General features: G+C 46.6%; 1 protein-coding gene across 1 annotated transcript in view; it reads right to left on the reverse strand.

Moving 5' to 3' along the window:
- Pitpnc1 (phosphatidylinositol transfer protein cytoplasmic 1) overlaps positions 1-19,228 on the reverse strand; it is a 271,371-nt gene that overhangs the window by 174,393 nt on the left and 77,750 nt on the right. The window lies entirely within an intron of this gene.

Consider the following 19,228-nt stretch of genomic DNA (forward strand, 5'->3'; position numbering starts at 1 on the left):
TAAAGACTGTTTTCTGGTTTTGTTTGCTTTAGGTAAAGTGAGTTTCCGGAAAGCCTACTTGCTAGGCATAGGCTCAGCGTGGCTACAGATGTGAGAAAGTCAGTTTTCTCCAAGCTTCTTGGAAGTTGCCATCTTCTTAGTTAGACCTTGTTTTTAAATACATGGGGACAAAGGCCTGTGAGGTGGCAAAGCCACTGAAGAACCTCGGAATGACTTCTGGGCCATGTTCTCCTTTTCTTGCAAGATAATGCATGCTTGTGTTCAAAGCCAGCCAGCTCTACGGTTCTGTCCTGTGTAATTCTGGAAGTTCAATGACCTCCCTTCCTTCTACCTGTTTTCTGTGTTCTCCTCATTCAAACTGACAGGCCCCTACTCCCCCCGCCCCTTTAAAGATTTATTTATTGTTCTGTGTATATGGGTGTTTTACCAGCATATGTATCCATGCACGGTACATGTGCCCAACGGCCATAAAGGCCTGAAAAGGGTGTCAGATCCCCTAAGCTTGGAGTTAAAGACTATTGCGAGCCACCATGTAGGTGCTGGAAATCAAACCTGGGTCTTCTGAAAAAGCAGTCAGTGCTCTTAACCACTGAGTCATCTCTCCAGCTCCCTTCCCCATCCCATCTCATTCGAGGACACTTGCTGTTAGACCTATGATACAGAGGTAATTCAGGACAGTAACACCTCTTAATCCCTAATTAAACTTTGTCTTCTTAAGGGCCACTGTGTCTAACCATCCTGGCAGAGGCAAAAATACTCTAAAGAGAAGCACAACACAACCTTAAGAGATTGAAATTTCCCCAGGAGTCTCATGCTGGGGAAGAAGGCAGGGCATGGGGGGTGGGTGGTTAAGTCTCCCAGGAAGAGTGATTGCCTTGCAGGAAACACTGAAGATGAGCTGTAAGGTCAGAGATAGGTGGGGCCACACCTGGACATAGAGGGTTCCCATAAGCCTACTTCCTGGGCTGTTTTAAACACACACCTCCGATTTGTACTCTGGAGACAGGCTTAGAATTCAGCGGTCTCCCCTTGCTCCTCTTCCCGATGCCGCCAGACTGAATGCTTCTCCTTTCTCTGCCTTTGACTCTTTAATTGGCCTGTGGAGGATCGGTGGCCTGAGCCTCACTTGTTTTTTAAGCCTTGACCCTAACAGCTCTGGCAACACCACCTTCTACTGTGAGGTGGGTATGAAATTCACCCAGCCACGCACACACGCTTTCCTGACTGGATATCACACGTCGGTTAGAAAATTTCTAAAGGTCAGGTGAGGGCTTCTCAGGAAAGAACTCATCAATCGCCATGAGGCTCCCTATTCACATCCATTAAAAAAAAAATTAAATGAAAATAAAAAGATCAGCCGGGCGGTGGTGGCGCACGCCTTTAATCCCAGCACTTGGGAGGCAGAGGCAGGCAGATCTCTGTGAGTTCGAGACCAGCCTGGTCTACAAGAGCTAGTTCAAGGACAGGCTCCAAAACCACAGAGAAACCCTGTCTCGAAAAAAAAAAAAAAACCAAAAAAAAAAAAAAAAAAGATCACAGCTCCAGGCCTCTCATGGGCACAGGGCCAACAGTGTTCTCTTTCTCCCATCATTCCATCCTTGTCTTGATCTTACAGGGGTGTGTGGAAATGTCCTTATAACTTAGCATATGCTTTGGGGGTGATGGGGGAGCTGCCGTGTTGTGTTGGATGTCCAAGCAAGCATTTCATTGTGGAGCCAGATCCCCACCCCACTGCATTTCCTCCTTCATCCAAAGGGACAAAATTCCTTAGAAAATGACAAGCTAAGGACCACGGGACTATGGAGGCTCCCTGCCGTGGAAGCTCAGGTTATAATTTTTGACAGATGTTAGTGAACTTGGGGACTCCTGGGGTATGGAGTGGGTGCCTATAACCCCAGATGGCAGGGAAGGTGTCCTGCACTCCATGCCCAGATGACCCAGACGGCATTTCTCAATGAATCACCCAGCATGACTCATGCCGGCTCCCACATCTGGCAGATACGGTTACATCACAATCCTTGGTGTCCTGTGTGTTCCCGGGAACGCTCTGCCCAGAGTCAAGTGCACCAGCTGGAGTGGCTTGCTGCATTCACACGCCTCCCTGTGTCATGCGTCACACTAATGGCCACACACTACGGGGGCTGGCCCCGGTTCCCAGACCCAGAAGCCTGAGCTGGCTGAGAGAAGGCCACCTTCCTATGCCTTTCTCATGGCCCTAACGACTCCCCAGGAAAGGCAAATGCTGAGCCCAGAACAATACGGAATTCTCTGGTAACCAGAAATAGCTCCTTGGATCACTCCATGATGTTAATGGTGGGATGCAGAGGCCGATAAAAAGCAAAATTTGGAGCTTTTCAACATTTTTAAAATAAGTGCGAAAAAAAACTGAAAAAGCCACCCCCCTCCGGGGGGGAGGGGGAGCTGATTGGCCTGTGGTAGATCATGGCCTGGAGGTGGCAGTTTTGCATGGATTGTTCCTTTGGAGCCACATTGTTGCTGGTTGGCCGTGTCACATAAAGGGTCCTCAACTCTAACAAGTCTTCCTGGCAAGAGGGTCCTGTTTTCTTACTAACTACAGAATCTTCTAGATCTTTCTTTCCTACCCTTTTATCTGCTGACCCAAAGGCCACTTCTGGGGCTCTAGGTGTTGCTGGGCGTGCCCTGTGGGAAGCCTTTCTCATCGTGCTCCTGCTCTGTTCTGCGGTAACAAGATGCTGCGCATCCCCAGGTTCTGCCCGGGCCTCTCCGCCACCCTTCCTCTCCACCCGCTCGTCCCCAGAGTCAGAGGGGGATGTTTTGAAAATATCATTAATTGCATCCTCCCGGCTGGCTTGCTGATCTGCAGCCTGATTTTAAAGCCAAGATTTAAAAAAGAAAAGAAAAGAAAAGAAAAGAAAGAAAGAAAGAAAGAAAGAAAGAAAGAAAGAAAGAAAGAAAGAAAAAACTGCTGACAAATAGAATAATTTGTCATTTCTGGTTGAATAATGACACACACAACAGTATGACCCAAGTCTCACTTTTGGTTCCAAAATCTATCATGTGGATTTATGGATTGAAAAAACTTAGGCTGGAGGCGGGGTTCAGTTGGCAGCTGTTGCCTAGTGTTCACGGAGCCCCGACAAACAAAGTGTTATAACTGGAGGCAGGAGAACCAAAGATTCAAGCTCAATTTCAGCCAAACAGGAAAGTTGAAGGTCAGCCTAGGCCCAAACCCAGGTTCAAAGTGTAGTTCAAGTCAAGTGCTAACCAAGTATGGGGGAGGCTCTGGGTTCTGTCCCCAGTAGTGCAAAATAATAATAATACAATACAACTAATAAAAGGCCACTGGGCAAGGTTCTTTTTCCCTTCCTTTGATATAACAACTGAAGTTGTTTTTTAATCTATAGACATATTCTTTAAAAAATAGCCAAAAAGAAGACAGACAAACAGAGATGCACAGAAAAATACACTGATCCAGCCATGGACGGGATACTAGAGAGTGCAGAGAGTTGTACATCAAGCCTCCCAGAGGCTGGTAGAGCACCCCAGATGTCAAACCTGCCACATCAGCATCTGTGGAGGCCGGCAGGCTGCACCAGGAGGCCTTGGGACTGGGGGGAGTGGGGTGGGGGAGTGGGATTCCCCTGGGCAGCCCACAGGAAGTACTGATTCCCACACAGGCTACAGGAGCTGCAAGTCCAGACCAGAACTTCAAAAGAAGAAAATGGGAAGAGAAAGAAGAGGAAGGAAAAGGCCGATTACAAGAGAGGGTCAAGTTGAAGCAAGACCACCCTTCCCCAACAAACATGGAACACCAGAAGCTGAGGCCACAAAGGCAGAGCAAAGGAAGCAGGGCCAGTAATGGGGTCCTGTGTCCTGGAGGCTGGGGGTGGGGGGTTGGGGGTGTGTGTGTGGGTGTGGGTGGGTGTGTTCCTAGGTTCTCAGGGCACTTTCCTTTCTTAAAAATAATAAATATATAAAGCGCGGAAATTGGGGGGGGGGGGCAATGCATTGGTTACCGCGTGATTTTGCAATCTCTGAGCATATGGCTTTGAGCAAGGACCCAGACCCGTGTTTGCACAACCATGTTCACTGCAGCCCAAGGGAAGCAAGTCAAATGAGGGGATGGAGAAAACGCGGTAATGCTAAAGTCAAATGCGGCTGCGAATGACTCCATCTGACATACTGGAGGGCTGGAGCGATGGCTCGGTGGATAAAAGCGATCGTCCTGTGAGCCCAAAGACCTGAGTCTGACCTCCAAGAACCACATAGAAGGAAAGAACCAACCCCTAACAGCTGTCCTCCAAGCTCCGCGTGCACACGCCTGTTCTCGGACCTACCCTCCCCACACACCAAACACACACAGACAGTAGTAATTAGAAACTGAAGAGATGACCCGTCACTTTCGGGCTGTTCCTGATCTTGGAGAGGACCCAAGTTCAGGGTCCTAATACATATCAGGCACCTTACAAACACCTGTAACTCCAGGTTCGGGGGATCTGACGCCCTCTTCTGGCCACTGAGAGTGTCTGCACACATGTGTTCATACCCATGCTCAGACATGCGCACTTACTGTTTATATCTCACGGCAATTTCAAAACTTAAACAAAACTCTTGCTTAGCTCCGCTCAGGTGTTGCTGAAGGTTACTGAGGAGATTCTCTCAATCTGTAAAATCATGAGGGCTGAAATCTGTGCCCAGTGTGTACTCCAGGCCAGAGGAATCTATTGGACTAGCTTTAAGAAAGACTCAAGAGAACCTGGCATTTCCCCAGGACCTGCTGAGGGCCGGCTGGCAGGCCTCAGAGTCCACATTACATAACCATCATGCTGCCAGCTTCCAAAGATTCTTACAGTACGAGGTGAACCACGATGGGCTCCAGGCCCAGGACGGCCAACGGAAACTGAGGGTGGCCTCTAGCCCCAGGGCCACTGTTCACTGCCTGAGTGACACTGCTTTTCTCTTAGACAAGTTGATTCAAATGTTATTTTGAAGGAGGAGTTTATCTTTCATCTTTTCGGGGTATTCAAGGTGCAAAGAAAAACGCCGGTAATGAGAAAAATCCAGCCGGCAATGGTTCTTTCGAGTTCTTCGCTAGTCCAGACCTTTTGCGTGAGTAAGCTTTCTCCTCCATGCTAGGAAACAGACGCCCAAGTAAGGGATGGACCGAATGAACTTTCTCTCTGATCTGTGATTCTGACCATTTTGCTCCACCAGTAAGCAGTGTGTGGTGATCCTGTACAGGGGATGGGGACAGGAAGGCATTTCCTGGGGGATATCACTTGGCCTCATGGAGTCCATAGATCTGAACTCTGGCCAAGCATCTAAATAAAATGGTCACGCTCTTCCACCCTCAGCCCGGCAGCTCCAAGCACTGCTCACACTTGCCCCAGAAAGCCGTTCTGCAGGGCTCACCACGAAGTCCAAAAGTTTGTCAGCAGAGAAGAGTTAAACTTTCCCCTTTCTAGACGCTACAAGTCTATAGTTCCACCAAAAGTTCATCACCTCCCAGTGGCCCAGAGAAGCGCCTCTTGTCCCGACTTCCTGGGAGCTCAAATGCGCCCAAAGAAAACTCAATTGTTTCATCGGTGTGATTTTGCAGAACAGAATTGTGTCTAGATCAGAGCAATATGGAATGAAAGGGAGATGGGTTCTTTGTCTATGGTGGTCAGGAGGATCTTAACTCAATGGTGTGATTTTTTTATATGTATATAATAAAGTTGTAAGCACACTCTTGTCTTTTACAGTGTTCTCCATATACCCATGTAAGGGTGAGTTGTACGGGCAAGCGGTGCAGCTCACTGGTAGTGTTTGATGGTTTAGCATCTTCAGGGCACTTCGTTTGAGCTCTAGCATTGCAAATAAATAAGTACATTTCTGACAGTCTACCTCTGGAATACTGAAGGAGGTCTCCTGATGCTCCTTCCTGCCCAGACTCACCTCTCTAATTGCTTAGATGCTGCTCAGTCAACCCTCTTCCTCACTGTGTTTGGAGGGAAAACATACGTTCCCGATCTCATCCTAGCCTCGTGTTCACCGCATCTGCTTGTCCTTGGGTAGGAGGGAGGTGACGCAAGCTGGTGATCCCGCTCGGTGGCAGAGGGCTAGCCAGTGTGGACATGGCCCTGGATTTGATCTCTAGCAATGCAGAAAATAAAAGGAAAAGAAGAGGAAGTGGGAAAGGGAGAGGGAAGGAAACGGAGGACAGAGAGGTAGAAGAAAGGAAGAGCCCAGGTGAACTGGCCAGTACCCACAAACCCCAGTACTGGAGAAGGGGGTGATGGCAAGGGGTTCTAAGTTCAAGGCCAGTATTGGCTACGTAGTGAGTATGAGGCTAGCCTGAGAAGTGTGAGATCTTGTCTCAAAGGAAAAGAAAGCATCCCTTAGTCGCGCGATGGTGGCGCACGCCTTTAATCCCAGCACTCGGGAGGCAGAGGCAGGCGGATCCCTGTGAGTTCGAGACTAGCCTGGTCTACAAGAGCTAGTTCCAGGACAGGCTCCAAAAACCACAGAGAAACCCTGTCTCGAAACCTCCCCCCAAAAAAAAAAAGAAAGAAAGAAAGCATCCCTTTTGCTCAGGATACAGAGTCCTGGGAGATACGGATGCATGACATAAAACAGAACGTATGGTCAGTCAAACACGGTAGCATCTCAGACCAGCCCTGTCCTCGTTAGGGCTGCGTGTGAGACACAGGCTCAGTGAAACTACGTACAGATCAGACCTAAGAGGAGGAAGGACAAAGTCTTCCTCTGCGCCTCTTATTGCAAGCACAGACCATCACATGTTGTCTGTCAGCCTATCCTTTCTTCCCCCATACGAGCGAATTCAGCTCCTGAAGTAAACACCATCAATACATACTGAGCGTGCATTATATATATAGCCTAGAACTAAGATAATATACTATATTCTAAAACACTGCCAAGACTCTGAGAACATTTTTGGCACATTTAAACGACAGTATGGCCATAAATTATGCAAAGGGAGAATTTTCTCAGTACGCTTCACAAAAACTACACTCGAACCTGCTAGCAGGGGGGCTCGGCGCCTTATGAGCGCGCGTGCATGCACGCACATGGTAAAGCTTCAGTTTAGTCAATGGTGACTCTGGAGGCTTTACTTCACACACCTCAAAAACATCACCAAAAGAATAACTTTAATATTGCTTCTAAATTCAATCAGAGCGTTGCATTTTTATGACAGGGGAACAATTGCAGGGCCATTCTTTACAGCACAAGTTATTTAACTCCACAGCCCTTTAATCTATACTGCACATACTAAGCCTAACGCATTTAGGCTGCTCTAGAGAAGCCATCCTTAGGCCGGAGTGCATACACTGGAAATGTTGCTTCTGTTTGCTTTCTTAGCCTAAGAAGACTATTTTTTTTTTTTTTTGCCTCTTGACATCTTAAGAGTCATCTTTAATAATTTCTTCCCCTATCTCTCCGATGTCCCTCAACTCCTGAGGCGACTTCGGCAAGTCATTTCTTCTCCCTCTGGAACACTCATCAGCTGCGACTTCCCAGGGACTCCCAGGCACTCGAATCTAGCTCACTACCCGGAGGATAAGAGGCAAAACCCACAAACCCAGAGGGAATGGAAGCATGGGTGTGTTCCAGAAAGTTCCATGCAATTCCCACCATGCTAGCAAGGAAAGCTCCTGTTTTGTTTTATTGGGGGGAGGGGCGGTTGCGCATGCGCTAGGATACCGACATATACGTACCCTACACACAATGAGGCTCTAAAGCCAAGTGGTGAAGTGGAGGACATTGTAGCTAATGTTGCTTGGGTTCAAATCCTGCCTCTAACCCTCCCCATCAGAATTCATCTGGCCTCAGTTCTCTAGCTCCCTTTTCCTAGGATAACAATACTACGTATAACCATCTTTGTTACACAATGTCAAAGAGTCAAGAAAAATTAACACCCATAGTCTTGAGGCTGAAGCTGGAGCTCAGCAGGTAGACTGCTTGCTTAGAACGCACGAAACCCTAGGTTTGATCCCTAGCACCACACACAACTATATGGTCGTACACGCCTATACTTCTAGCAAGCAGAAGGTACAAGTTCAGGGTCATCCTCAGCTACATAGAGTGGCTGAGGCCATCCTGGACTACATGAGACCCTGTCTTCTCTTACCGCCCTAGACCTTGCTCACCATTTTGTGTATATGCCTTCCCTGGCACACATACCTTTTGTATGTTATTTGGTCTCAAATTTTCACAGGTAAAGCCTAATTAGTTAAGAGCTAGCATGTCCTAAATTAGCTCCACAGCCTTAAATATTCTTCAGAACGAGGTCAGATGTAAATTAACAATGACAGTAGCCCCGAGAGAATTAGACCCACTTATGTGGTGACTGAAGTAAGGATGAATGATTTGATGTCAAGACAGGATGGTCCTAATTTAGAACAACAAAACATTTCAACAGAGGCTCATGTTTTTAATGTGGAAAAAAATGCCTATAAATGACCTCAAGCTTCACAGAAATCTAATTAGGCAAAGTTGGGCAGAAACCAGCAACAACTCTCGGGGATGAGCGCCATGTCTCATGGAAAGGAAAATGGAATGGAAAAAAAATTAGTTAGGGGCTGGGGAGTTGGCTCAGATAGTAAAATGCTTGCCCTGTAACCTGAGTTGGCTCCCCAACACTCACAAAAAGGGCTGGATATGGAGGTGGGTATTTGCAATCCTCGTGCTGGGGGGCAAAGACAAGCAGGTCCTCAAAATTAGTCAGCCAGTCAGCTAACGGAATTGGTGAGCTCTGGGTTCAATGAGAGACCTGTCTCAAGGAATAAAGTGAAGAAGGACTGAGGAAGACATCTCTGGCCTTCCACACCCATGGCCACTCATGTATACATGTACTACACACACACACACACACACACACACACACACACACACGTTACTAAAGGCAATACTAATTGGGTTCAGTAGGTTGTATGTATGTATGTATGTATGTATGTATGTATGTGCACATATATATTATATATATGTACATATATCAAACATATATGGAATAATTATAGAAGAACTATGAATTTGAGAGGGAGTGGGGAGGACACCAGATGAGTTGGGGAGAGAGAAAAGGGTGGAAATGACATAAATATAGTGTGCTCATATATGAAATTCTAAAAGTAAATTTAAAATTATGAAAAAGATGAGAAAAAAATAGCTATTGCGTTCCCATCCCAGTTACATCAGAAAATTCCACTCTCGCCAATGACAAAGAGGAGCTGTTCTTTGAAAGTGAAGATCTGTTTTGCAGATAGAAGAACAGTGGAATGCACTGGAGAGGCAGCTTGGCCACCAGAGGACTGTCTTAGCATGCTGAAGCTCTAAGTTCCGTTCTTCAGGACCAAGTAAAGCAGCACTGCAATACCCACTGTTGATCCCAACACCAGGGGGGTGGATGCAGGAGGATCACAAGGTCAAGCTCACCCAAGTCCACATATTGAGTTCAAGGCTAATTTGAGATACATGAAACCTCTTTCAAAGGGAAAATACAAAAGGCCTGGAGAGATGTCTCAGCAGTTAAAAGCACTTGCCGCTCTTGCAGAGGACCTGGGTTCAGTTCCCAGCACCCACTTGGTGGCTCACAAACATCCGTAGCTCCAGTTCCAGGGGATCCAGTCCTTTCTTCTGACCTCCAAGGGCACCAGACATGCATGTGGTACCCATACATGCATGAAGCTGAAACACTTATACATATGAAACAAAATAAATAAATCTTAAAAACAAACATCACCAGGAAAGCACCAGAGTGTGAAGTTGCAAGAGCCCTAGACATAACAGCTACCACGTGTAAGCTATTAGGCTTGCGATGAGAACGCCCAGACTGCTCCCAGGTAGGTGAGTGGATGACGTGTACATAGACAGATGGATTTTTATAGTTCTGGAAATCACTAAGCCTATAGGTCATAAACATTTCCCTAAGAATATTATAAGAGTTAAACTGGCCCACACCTCCATGTAGCAGCTCATACTCACTCACACACAGAAACTTACTCTAACAGGAAACAGTGCTTTCCAACCCCTCGGCCCTGCACAATGAGAAAGAAATGTCTGCTGTTGCCACTGTCAGATGCTGACTCTCCCCATTCTGAAGTGGGGAGACAGGGAAGAGTTCTTTATCTAGACAGGCTCTGGCTGTGACACAACATGACAAAACTGGCTGCAAGTCTGACTTCTGTCCCAAACGGGTTTCCTATTCATGCAAACCAGAGCACACCCTCAGGGAGGCTTAAGACATCCTGCATTGAGCTGCAGGCCAGCCGCCTCGCTCCCGACCCAGCCAGTTCAGCGCCCTCCCCACTACAAACCTGAGACTGGACAGTCTAAACCAGGAAAGAGGAAAACCTGAGACTTCTACCTGAGATTCCGATCAGTGGCATGATCACCAGAAAAATTGCATTAGAGACCCAGGTATCCTGGGGCCAGAAGAACAGAGATCAGACAGTCAGACCTACAATGAGACTTGGCCTCTTATGTGTCTTAGATTCTCATCTACAAAACAAGACAACTGGATCATTCAATTTTTCAAAATAATTTATTTAATTTTCTTTTATGTGCATTGGTGTGGAGGTATTAGATTCCCTGGAACTGAGCTGCCATGTGGGTGCTGGGAATTGAACCCAGGTCCTCTGGAAGAGCAGCCAGCACTTTTAGCTGCTGAACCATCTCTCCTGCCCCATCATTCAATTTTGAAAGTTTTCCCAGCTGTAGAAATCTTTATTTTGAGAATAACCACCCCTCCCACCCAATGGCATACAGTAGTTTTCAAGTCTAAGTTTCATTTGCAATGATTCTTTTTAAAAATTATTTTTTAATTCTATGTTTGTGTCTGTGTAGGTGCCCACATGTCTGGGCATGTTTGTACATGCCCAGAGAGGCGAGAGGTAGCTAGCTAATCACCCTGGAATATAAAAGGACCCTATTTATTTCTAAAATGACCACTGAGGCACTGGGTGGTTTTTCCTGATTCTCTTCCAATATTTTATTGCACTGCATGGAATATCAGGAAACCCCAAGTGAGAAGCAGGTGAGTCCACTCTTCATTAGAGATCACAGCTGGGATAGGATAAAACAACGACTTTGAATAAATAGTTCTGTGCATAAAAACAGGTGTGTATGCTTGCACGAATGTATGAGCACTGCAAGTGTGCAGTGCCTGCAGAGGCCAGCAGAGGGCATCAGATCCCCCAGGAACTGGAGTTGCAGGCAGTTGTGAGCTGCCATGTGGGTGCTGTGAATAAAACTCAGGTCCTCTGCAAGAGCAGCAGGAGCTCCTAACCACTGAGCATCTCTCTAGCATCTTTTTATTTTTTTTAATTATTTGCTTAGATTCCACAGAGATTGTAAAACCTGGTGTATGGCAAAAGACAGAAAATTCCATCCTGTTTTGACAAAATTGCTTTGTATGACTGAAAAATCTATCGAGGGGCTGGACTGGCTCAGCCGCGACTTTACAAACTCACTGCTCTTGCAGAGGACTTGAGTTCACTTCCTGGAGGAATACAAGCTTTTGGGGGTGTCTTCTGATGGTCTCTTTTTATTAACCCTCATGCTTAAGCCTATATATCTAAAAAGTTTATTAATCCACCCCACCAAAAAATCTACTGGAGACAGAAAGAAAATTTTTTATCCCAGAAAGTGAAAGAAAGAACCCCTTCTATTTAATATAGTTTGTTATGCCACCAAGATGTGTATCAGAAATAACCTAAGCGAGAGGATAAACACACCAAAACTTCAAAGCCATGAATAAAAGCTTATAAATTTTTCAGTTAAAAGATGGTTTTTCAGGGCTGAAGAGATGGGTTAGAGGTTAAGAGTATTCAGTGTTCTTCAGCATCATGTTGGATGGTTTAAACCACCTGTAACTCCAGCTCCAGGGGAATCAGACAACCCCTTCTGGTCCATGCAGGCACTGCACAGAGAAGACACACACACACACACGAATTATATTTGTGTGTTTTTCAAGACAAACGGGATTTCTCTGTGTAGTATGGACAACTTGCAGACTAGCCTTGAACTCGGAGATCTGCCTGTCTCTGCCTCTTCTGGGGTCCTGGAATTAAAGGTGTGTACTGCCACTACCACCTGCTGTATGAATAATTTTTTAAACAGTACTTTTCACGATACAGCTCTTCTTCCAAGACATTCTATGTGAAAAAGTCAAAGAATCATAGCTAAGTAAAACTTACTTAGAGCCTTACAGTGATTTTTTAAGTCAACAGACAAATATAATTCAATGCCCCTGTGATGTCCAAGGTCACGCTAGCCTTGAAATGTCACAAAACAAATAGATTTATTCTTATGTAAGTGCAAGCAATCCTGGCAGTTTACTGAAGCAAAAATGCAAGCTTTTAGATTCCTCTAAACCCACTTCACAACCCAGGCGGATGTTCTGCTCTGGACTTCTTGAGACATTCTCTTGGTACTTTGTAGAGGCAATTTTGAATTCTTTTGCTAGTCTCATTTCTCAACAAGACAACTGTTACCCTCCAGAAACCCAAACTGTGTCCCCTCTTCTGTCCATTTAATTCCCAATGGACGTGCCCTCGGAAGACACCTAATCTATAACCTTACTTCCTTTAATTTCTCCATCTCACTTCTCATTACACAGGTAATATATTTAGCAGGGACTGTGGGCTCTTCAGAAGAATTCATTTCCTCTCCTGGCCAGAGCTCAGCACTGGAGCTGGTCACAGAGCTCATTGACTGCTCTGTACCTCGCAGTGGGGTGCAAACAAGGGACTAGATCAGGACAGATACGGACTACTTTAGATAGACGCAGGGCCAGGAGGTGGGAACCAGGCCTCCTCCATGCCCCTTCCTCCTAGGGACAGACTTGGCCATTTAGCTCAGCACTGGGCATTTGGGTGACAAGGCCCCAGGGAACGGAGAGGTCACAGGTGGAGGAAATCTGGGTCTGTCTACAGAGGCAGCAGAGCGACCACCCTTCTAGAACTTTCACTGTTCCGGTGTAAAAGTTTCCCTCTTTAAAAGACATGGTTGGATGTCTATGCCTGATAATGTGTGTATTTATTACGAAGGTACTAAGAATATGCATAAAGCAGAAGAAAAATCACCCTGGGCCCTCATCTTTGTATCCAGCCCTTACTAATAAAAAACACACTATATATCATTTTAATAACCATATAATATTCCACTGTTTGGGTATACCAGAATTGGTATAACCCATCTTTCATTGTTAGATTTTGAGGTTGCTTTTTTTTGTGTTGTTGTTATTGATGTTGAATTTGGCTTTTTTTTTCCAGCCTTTTAAAAATTCAATCATAGGGTCAGCAAGATTGCTTAGTGGGCCTGCCACTGAGTGTGACTACCTGAATTCACTCATGAGTCTTACATGGGAAAAGGAGAGAACTGACTTCTGCATGTTTTCCTCTAGTGTGCATGCATACACACGTACATGTGCGTGTGCGCACACACACACACAATATTCTTATATGTGAGCTTTTAGACAGCTCACGTATTATAGATTCTCGTCTACATCACTAGTCTTCTTTTGGAGGGACTCTTGGATGTTGCCATTAGGTTTTTTTGTTTTGTTTTTTGCTTTTTGATGTTTCTCTGAAACAGGGTCTCATCTAGCTCAGGCTGTCCTTAAACTCAATATGTAGCTGAGATCATCCTGGATCTCCTGATCCCCCTGCTTCAACCTTTCATCCCTCTGCTTAGCCCTGGCTGTCCCGGAACTCAATATGTATACCAGACTAGCCTCGAACTCCTGATCCTCCCACCTCTGCCTCCCTGACGGAATTAAAGACAGGCCCCAGCACCACCCAGCTTTGCTTTAGTGCAAGTATGAAGCATCACACCTGGCAAGTTTTAATATATCTCTGCCAGCAAAGATGTCGCTTGTTTCTGTGGGGACATGAGGTTGTCATTGCGTCTGAGAGGCACCTGCATGGCTGCATTCATTAGCTGTTTCTAGATGAATTCTCATTTTTGTTTCAACAAACCACAGACTAACCTGGAAACTAAACCAGGGCCCGGCTTATCAGCAATGGGATGAACAACTGGCTCCCTGAGCTGTGGCATCAAACTCACCATCCCCAGGGCAGTTCCGGCGATTAACACGTACAAAGTCGAGGATGTGGGAGACCTCATCGCCCACTGATAGACCTTGATCTACATCTGTGTTGCCAATTACTTGTTCAACAAACCTGTTACTTTTTTGGAAATAATAAATAATTCAGGGAAAATCATTTTGAATCCTGTGACATCTGTTGCTTATACGGCTCTGAATTATTCATCAGTGAGCAGAAACAGTATTAATTAAAGAAAAGTAGTGAGGCAAGCCATTGAAACAGAAACGAACAGTGTAGGAGAAAATGCCTCCACTCAAAGGCTGTCTCTCATCATTGACAAATACCACAAGAACAGGCTGGACCTTGGAATCGAAAGGAACCATACTTTTAAAGCAGGCCGGAAAGAATGAAGAATGCTATGTGCTGTTTCCAAATTTACTCTTTTTCTTTATCTTCTTCAGAAAACAAAACAAAACAAAACAAAAAACAAGCTGCCATCTTTGATTTGATTCTATCCTACTCTACTTGCTGACATTTGATACAGAAATGTGTTAATGTATCCTAAGAGAAAGAAAGTCTCTAAGAGAGGTAAAACAAACAAAAAACCCACTAGAGGGTTTAAGGTGATAGCTCAGTCAGCTGCTTGCCATGCAAGCGTGAGGACCCACGTTCGAACCCCAGAATCCAACATAAAAGCAGGTGTGGAGGCGCATGTGTGGTCGATCCCGAAGTTGGCAGGGCGGGAACGGGGCGGGGCCGGGGCGGGATGGGGATGGTACACAGAGACTGGATGATCTCTGGGCCTCTGGACAGACAGTCTAAGCTAAGTTTATCTAACTTCAGCTTCAGTGAGAGAATGTCTCAGAAAAGACAAGACGGGGGCTGGAGAGATGGCTCAGAGGTTAAGAGCATTGTCTGCTCTTCCAAAGGTCCTGAGTTCAATTCCCAGCAACCACATGGTGGCTCACAACCATCTGTAATGGGGTCTGGTGCCCTCTTCTGGCCTGCAGGCATACACACAGACAGAATAATGTATATATAATAAATAAATAAATATTTAAAAAAAAAAAAAAAGACAAGACAGGGCTGCAGAGATGGCTCAGATGACTTGGCATGCAAAAGCCCTCGTACATTCAAGCCTGAAAAACTGAGTTTGATCCTCAGGACCCACGGAGGAAGAAGAAAAAAAAGCCCTCCCCCATCAAAGTTGTCTGATATACAACACAATGTGGTACATTCCTGTCTACACACACACACACACACAAAATCATACACTCACACAATCATAATACACAAAACAACAATTAATTAAAACTTAAGAAGTTTGGCTCTTTAGAAAGGACCTTTGGCCTCACATGTGCATCCATGCACGAATAAACATGTACACAGACACACAGACACACACACAGGGATGAACATAAGGAATGAAATCGTCACACACTCTAAACTGTAAACTGTCTAAGATACATTAGTGGAGGAGCCACCCCTCCCGCTGAGGGGTAGCTCAGTTCGGAAAGCTGATGGCTTATTTCCATGACAACTTTGCCATTTCCTTTTGACAAAGCGTATTCTTGTGACAAAGAGCAAAAGAGGAAAATCCTGCAGCCTTGCTACCCAGTCTGCGGCGCAGACAGCTGGTGGCATCACTGTGCCCTTGCCCTGGGCTGTCTGCGGATTTCACGGGAGTGTACAGCACCCAGCTGGCACACCCTCCCCAGAGGAGGCTGGCTGGTGTGTGAGCAAGATGGAAGTGTGAAGAGGAGGGAAGGTGTGAGAGAGTTCACTAAGCATTGTTGGTAAACAGACTCCTCCAAAGGTGGGGCCCGGGACCAGTCTCTACCTGAGGCAAGATGGGCTAAATGCTGATGGTGGTTGGAACCCAGAATTAATGGAAGCAACCTCATTCTCTGTGTGGCTCTGGTGAACGGCTAAGCATGCCTCAACACCAGGTACCCTGGCGGGCTTCCTCCATACTGAGGTACCAATCAGCCACTGGGGTTGCTGTGGGCAACAGAGAAGTAGCGCTGGGGATGAGAAAGGCAGGAAAAAAATGGGTCTGGAGAAAGAAAGAAATTTATTTTCTTTTTCTTTCTTTTTAAAGACTCAAGTCTTAAGCCCAGTTCGGATCTTTTCAAAATCTCTGAATTCAAAGGAATTCTGCAGAGGAGAGGTCTTTAGACCGGTGGCAACTACTGAATGGCTTCTGTGAGGATAATTAGTGCTGAGTCTCTCCAGGGCTCATCCACACAGACCTCCCAGCATTTTCAGGGGGGAAAAACCCAGGGGCGGGACAGCTTTGCTCAGGGACGTCCTTCAAAAGGACAGACCTCCCTTGTTTCTCAAAGTTTGGGTTGGAGTTGTTTGCCTTTGGGAGAAGTTTGGAAGCTGTATAAGAGCCAGAGAAAAGAAGACAACACCCCATCTCCCGATTCTCCCACAGAGAAAGGCAGGAAAAGAGGTCAAGGCCTTGGATCTCCCCAGAAGACCCGGTATAGCGGCCCCCATGTCTCACCCAAGAGCTATCGGATTGAAATTACAGATTTAGAAAATCCCACTGGCGCTGGAGGTTAGGAAGTAAGTTAAAAAGAACCCAACAGATATGGTCTATGCAGGCAATCCCAGCACCTGGCAGTAGATCAGGAGTTCAAGGTCATCCTCAGCCGCAGAAGGGGTTTGAGGCAGCCTGTCTGAAAAAAAACAGAAAACCTTCTAGATGTGATGGTGCAAACCTGCATTCCTGGCAAGGCACCAAGAAGGCAGAAGCAGGAGGATTGAGGGCTCAAAGTCTACCAGAGAGATGGCTCGGAGGCAAAGAGTGCAGGCCACCCCTGCAGGGACGAGGTTCTAGCACCTACGCTGGGCAGGTCACACCCTCCTGTAACTCAGGCATCTGAGGATCCAACACCTCTGACCTCCATGGGTACCTATACTAAAGTCTACGTGTACACACACACACACACACACACACGACCACCCATACACAATTAAAATAAAAACAAATCTATTAAAAAAAAGGGAGGGGTGGGGACGAGAAGGAGCAGGCAGAGCAGGCAGAGGGAAAGAGGGAGAGAGTGAAACCACCTCTTTCAGAAGAGGACAACAGGTGGATTGAGCTGAGGCAGTGGCTTCCTGACCCAGAGGCCCTATGACCGAAGCTGACACCCCACAGGCACCCACACATTCATTTCCCTCTTGCACTTATAGGAGAGCTTCTACTAGAAATGGAAAGGGGCTCTGTCTCCCTGCTTCCGGTACAGGCCGACTAAGGCTATGGTAAAGCCACCTCTCCTGTGTTAATCCATCACCATCCGATAGTCACCTCCACGACCCAGGAGGAGCCTGGAAGCAGCCCACAGCCCTGGCTTGGTGACAACCTTACCCAGGAATCAGAGGCTGTGAACTACCAGGCTGCCAGTGGTGAGCCAGACTTGGGGTGAGGGGGCGCAGAGGCCTGTGGGACTTGCAGGTCACTGGGACGCCTGGGTCCTCAGTGGAGCTCATAGGTTTGCTCATGCAAACTGGGCTTTGAATGCCATCTGAGAAGGAACCCTGTAAGTCAGGCCTCTGAGGAAGCTTGCCCTGTGGGGGCAAGCTTCACTGGGCAGGAGGATCACCCGTGGGTCTTATCACAGTACAGACTTTGATCCAGACAGCCCAGAGTGGGATTGGAGACTCCAAAGCTCTACCAGGTGTTAGATGTTTCTGGGTTCTCGGCAACACTTCGGATAATAGTACGTAGCCCAGGAGGCAAAGGTAGAAGGGTTTAAAAAGGATGCTCGAGACTTAGCCCAGGTTCAAGAAAATCAGTCTATCTGGCAGAGAGGGGAACTGTGGTGTATGTGTGTGTATACTTGTGCCTCTCTTTGTGTGTGTATGTGTGTGTGTGTGTGTGTATGTGTACACTCATCTATGCGGAGGCCAGGGGTCAACCTTAGTTGTTGTTCCTTGGGTACCATCCATTCTTCAGGTCTCTCACTGCCCTGACCCTCACCAAACAGGCTAGGCTGGCTGGCCAGGGAGCCCCAGGGATCCAACTGTCTCCCTAGTGCTGTGAGCCACCCACCCCAACTCTGCCTGGGTGCTGGGGATCAAGCTCAAGCACTTACCAGCTGAGCAATCTCTCTAGGGCCACCTCTGGGACTTCACATTTCTCTAAGGATTCTTACGTGTGGCGGGGATGAAGGACCTGCTGGCTGGACTGAATCTCTGATTTTTGTTTGTGGGTGTTAGTTGGGCTGTGGCATTTGTTTTGAGGTCAGGGGACAACTTGTAGGAATGAGCTCTTTTCTTTTGCCATGTGGACTCTGGAGATTAAGCTGAGGTCACCAGTTTTGCTGGCAAGCGCCTTTACCTGCTAAGCCATCTTGGCTGGCCTCATTAACCAGCGAACTGTTGATACCATGAAATTTAGTCTCTAGACTTCAAAGGGACCTTTATGTGTTGTTTTGTGTTTTTGTGTTTGAGTTTCTTCTTTTTTTTGGTTTCTTCGAGACAGGGTTTCTCTGTAGCTTTGGTGCCTGTCCCGGAACTAGCTCTTGTAGACCAGGCTGGTCTCGAACTTCAGAGATCCGCCTGCCTCTGCCTCCCGAGTGCTGGGATTAAAGGCGTGCGCCACCACCACCCGGCTTTGTGTTTGAGTTTCTTGAGATGGGGTCTTCCTGTTGTAATGCAGGATGGACTCTGATTTTTTATTTTTATTTATTTATTTTTTGACTCTGATTTTTTAAGTAGCCCAGGTTGGCCTGGACTACAAGTATGTACCTCCATGGCCCACCTGGAGACCTGTCTGGGTTTTCACTTTATGGTGCTAGGGAATTAAACCTAGCTCCCACATCCCAAGCGAGCACTCCACCACTGAATCTGTTTGTCTGTTTGATTTTTGAGACAGAGTCTTATTGGCTTTCAACACACTAGATAGCCAACATGGCTTTGAACTCCTGATCGTCTTGCCTCTACCTCCCCAGTTTGAGGGTTACAGGTGTGCAGGTGCACAACTGGTTTACACAGCACTGAGGATCCAACTCATTACTTCATGTGTGCCAGCCTCAGAGTCTCAGTTTTATCACCAGAAATATGAACACCCTGACTTCACTGGATTGGTGTAGAAACAGACATCTATGCGTTGAAAGACCTATGGAAGAAGGGAGAAGCGAATCGCGGTACTGCGTGTCAATGTCTATATTGCTGTCATTAGCTTGGAG

Source organism: Chionomys nivalis, chromosome 7 (genome assembly GCF_950005125.1).
Source record: "Chionomys nivalis chromosome 7, mChiNiv1.1, whole genome shotgun sequence".
NCBI lineage: Eukaryota > Metazoa > Chordata > Mammalia > Rodentia > Cricetidae > Chionomys > Chionomys nivalis.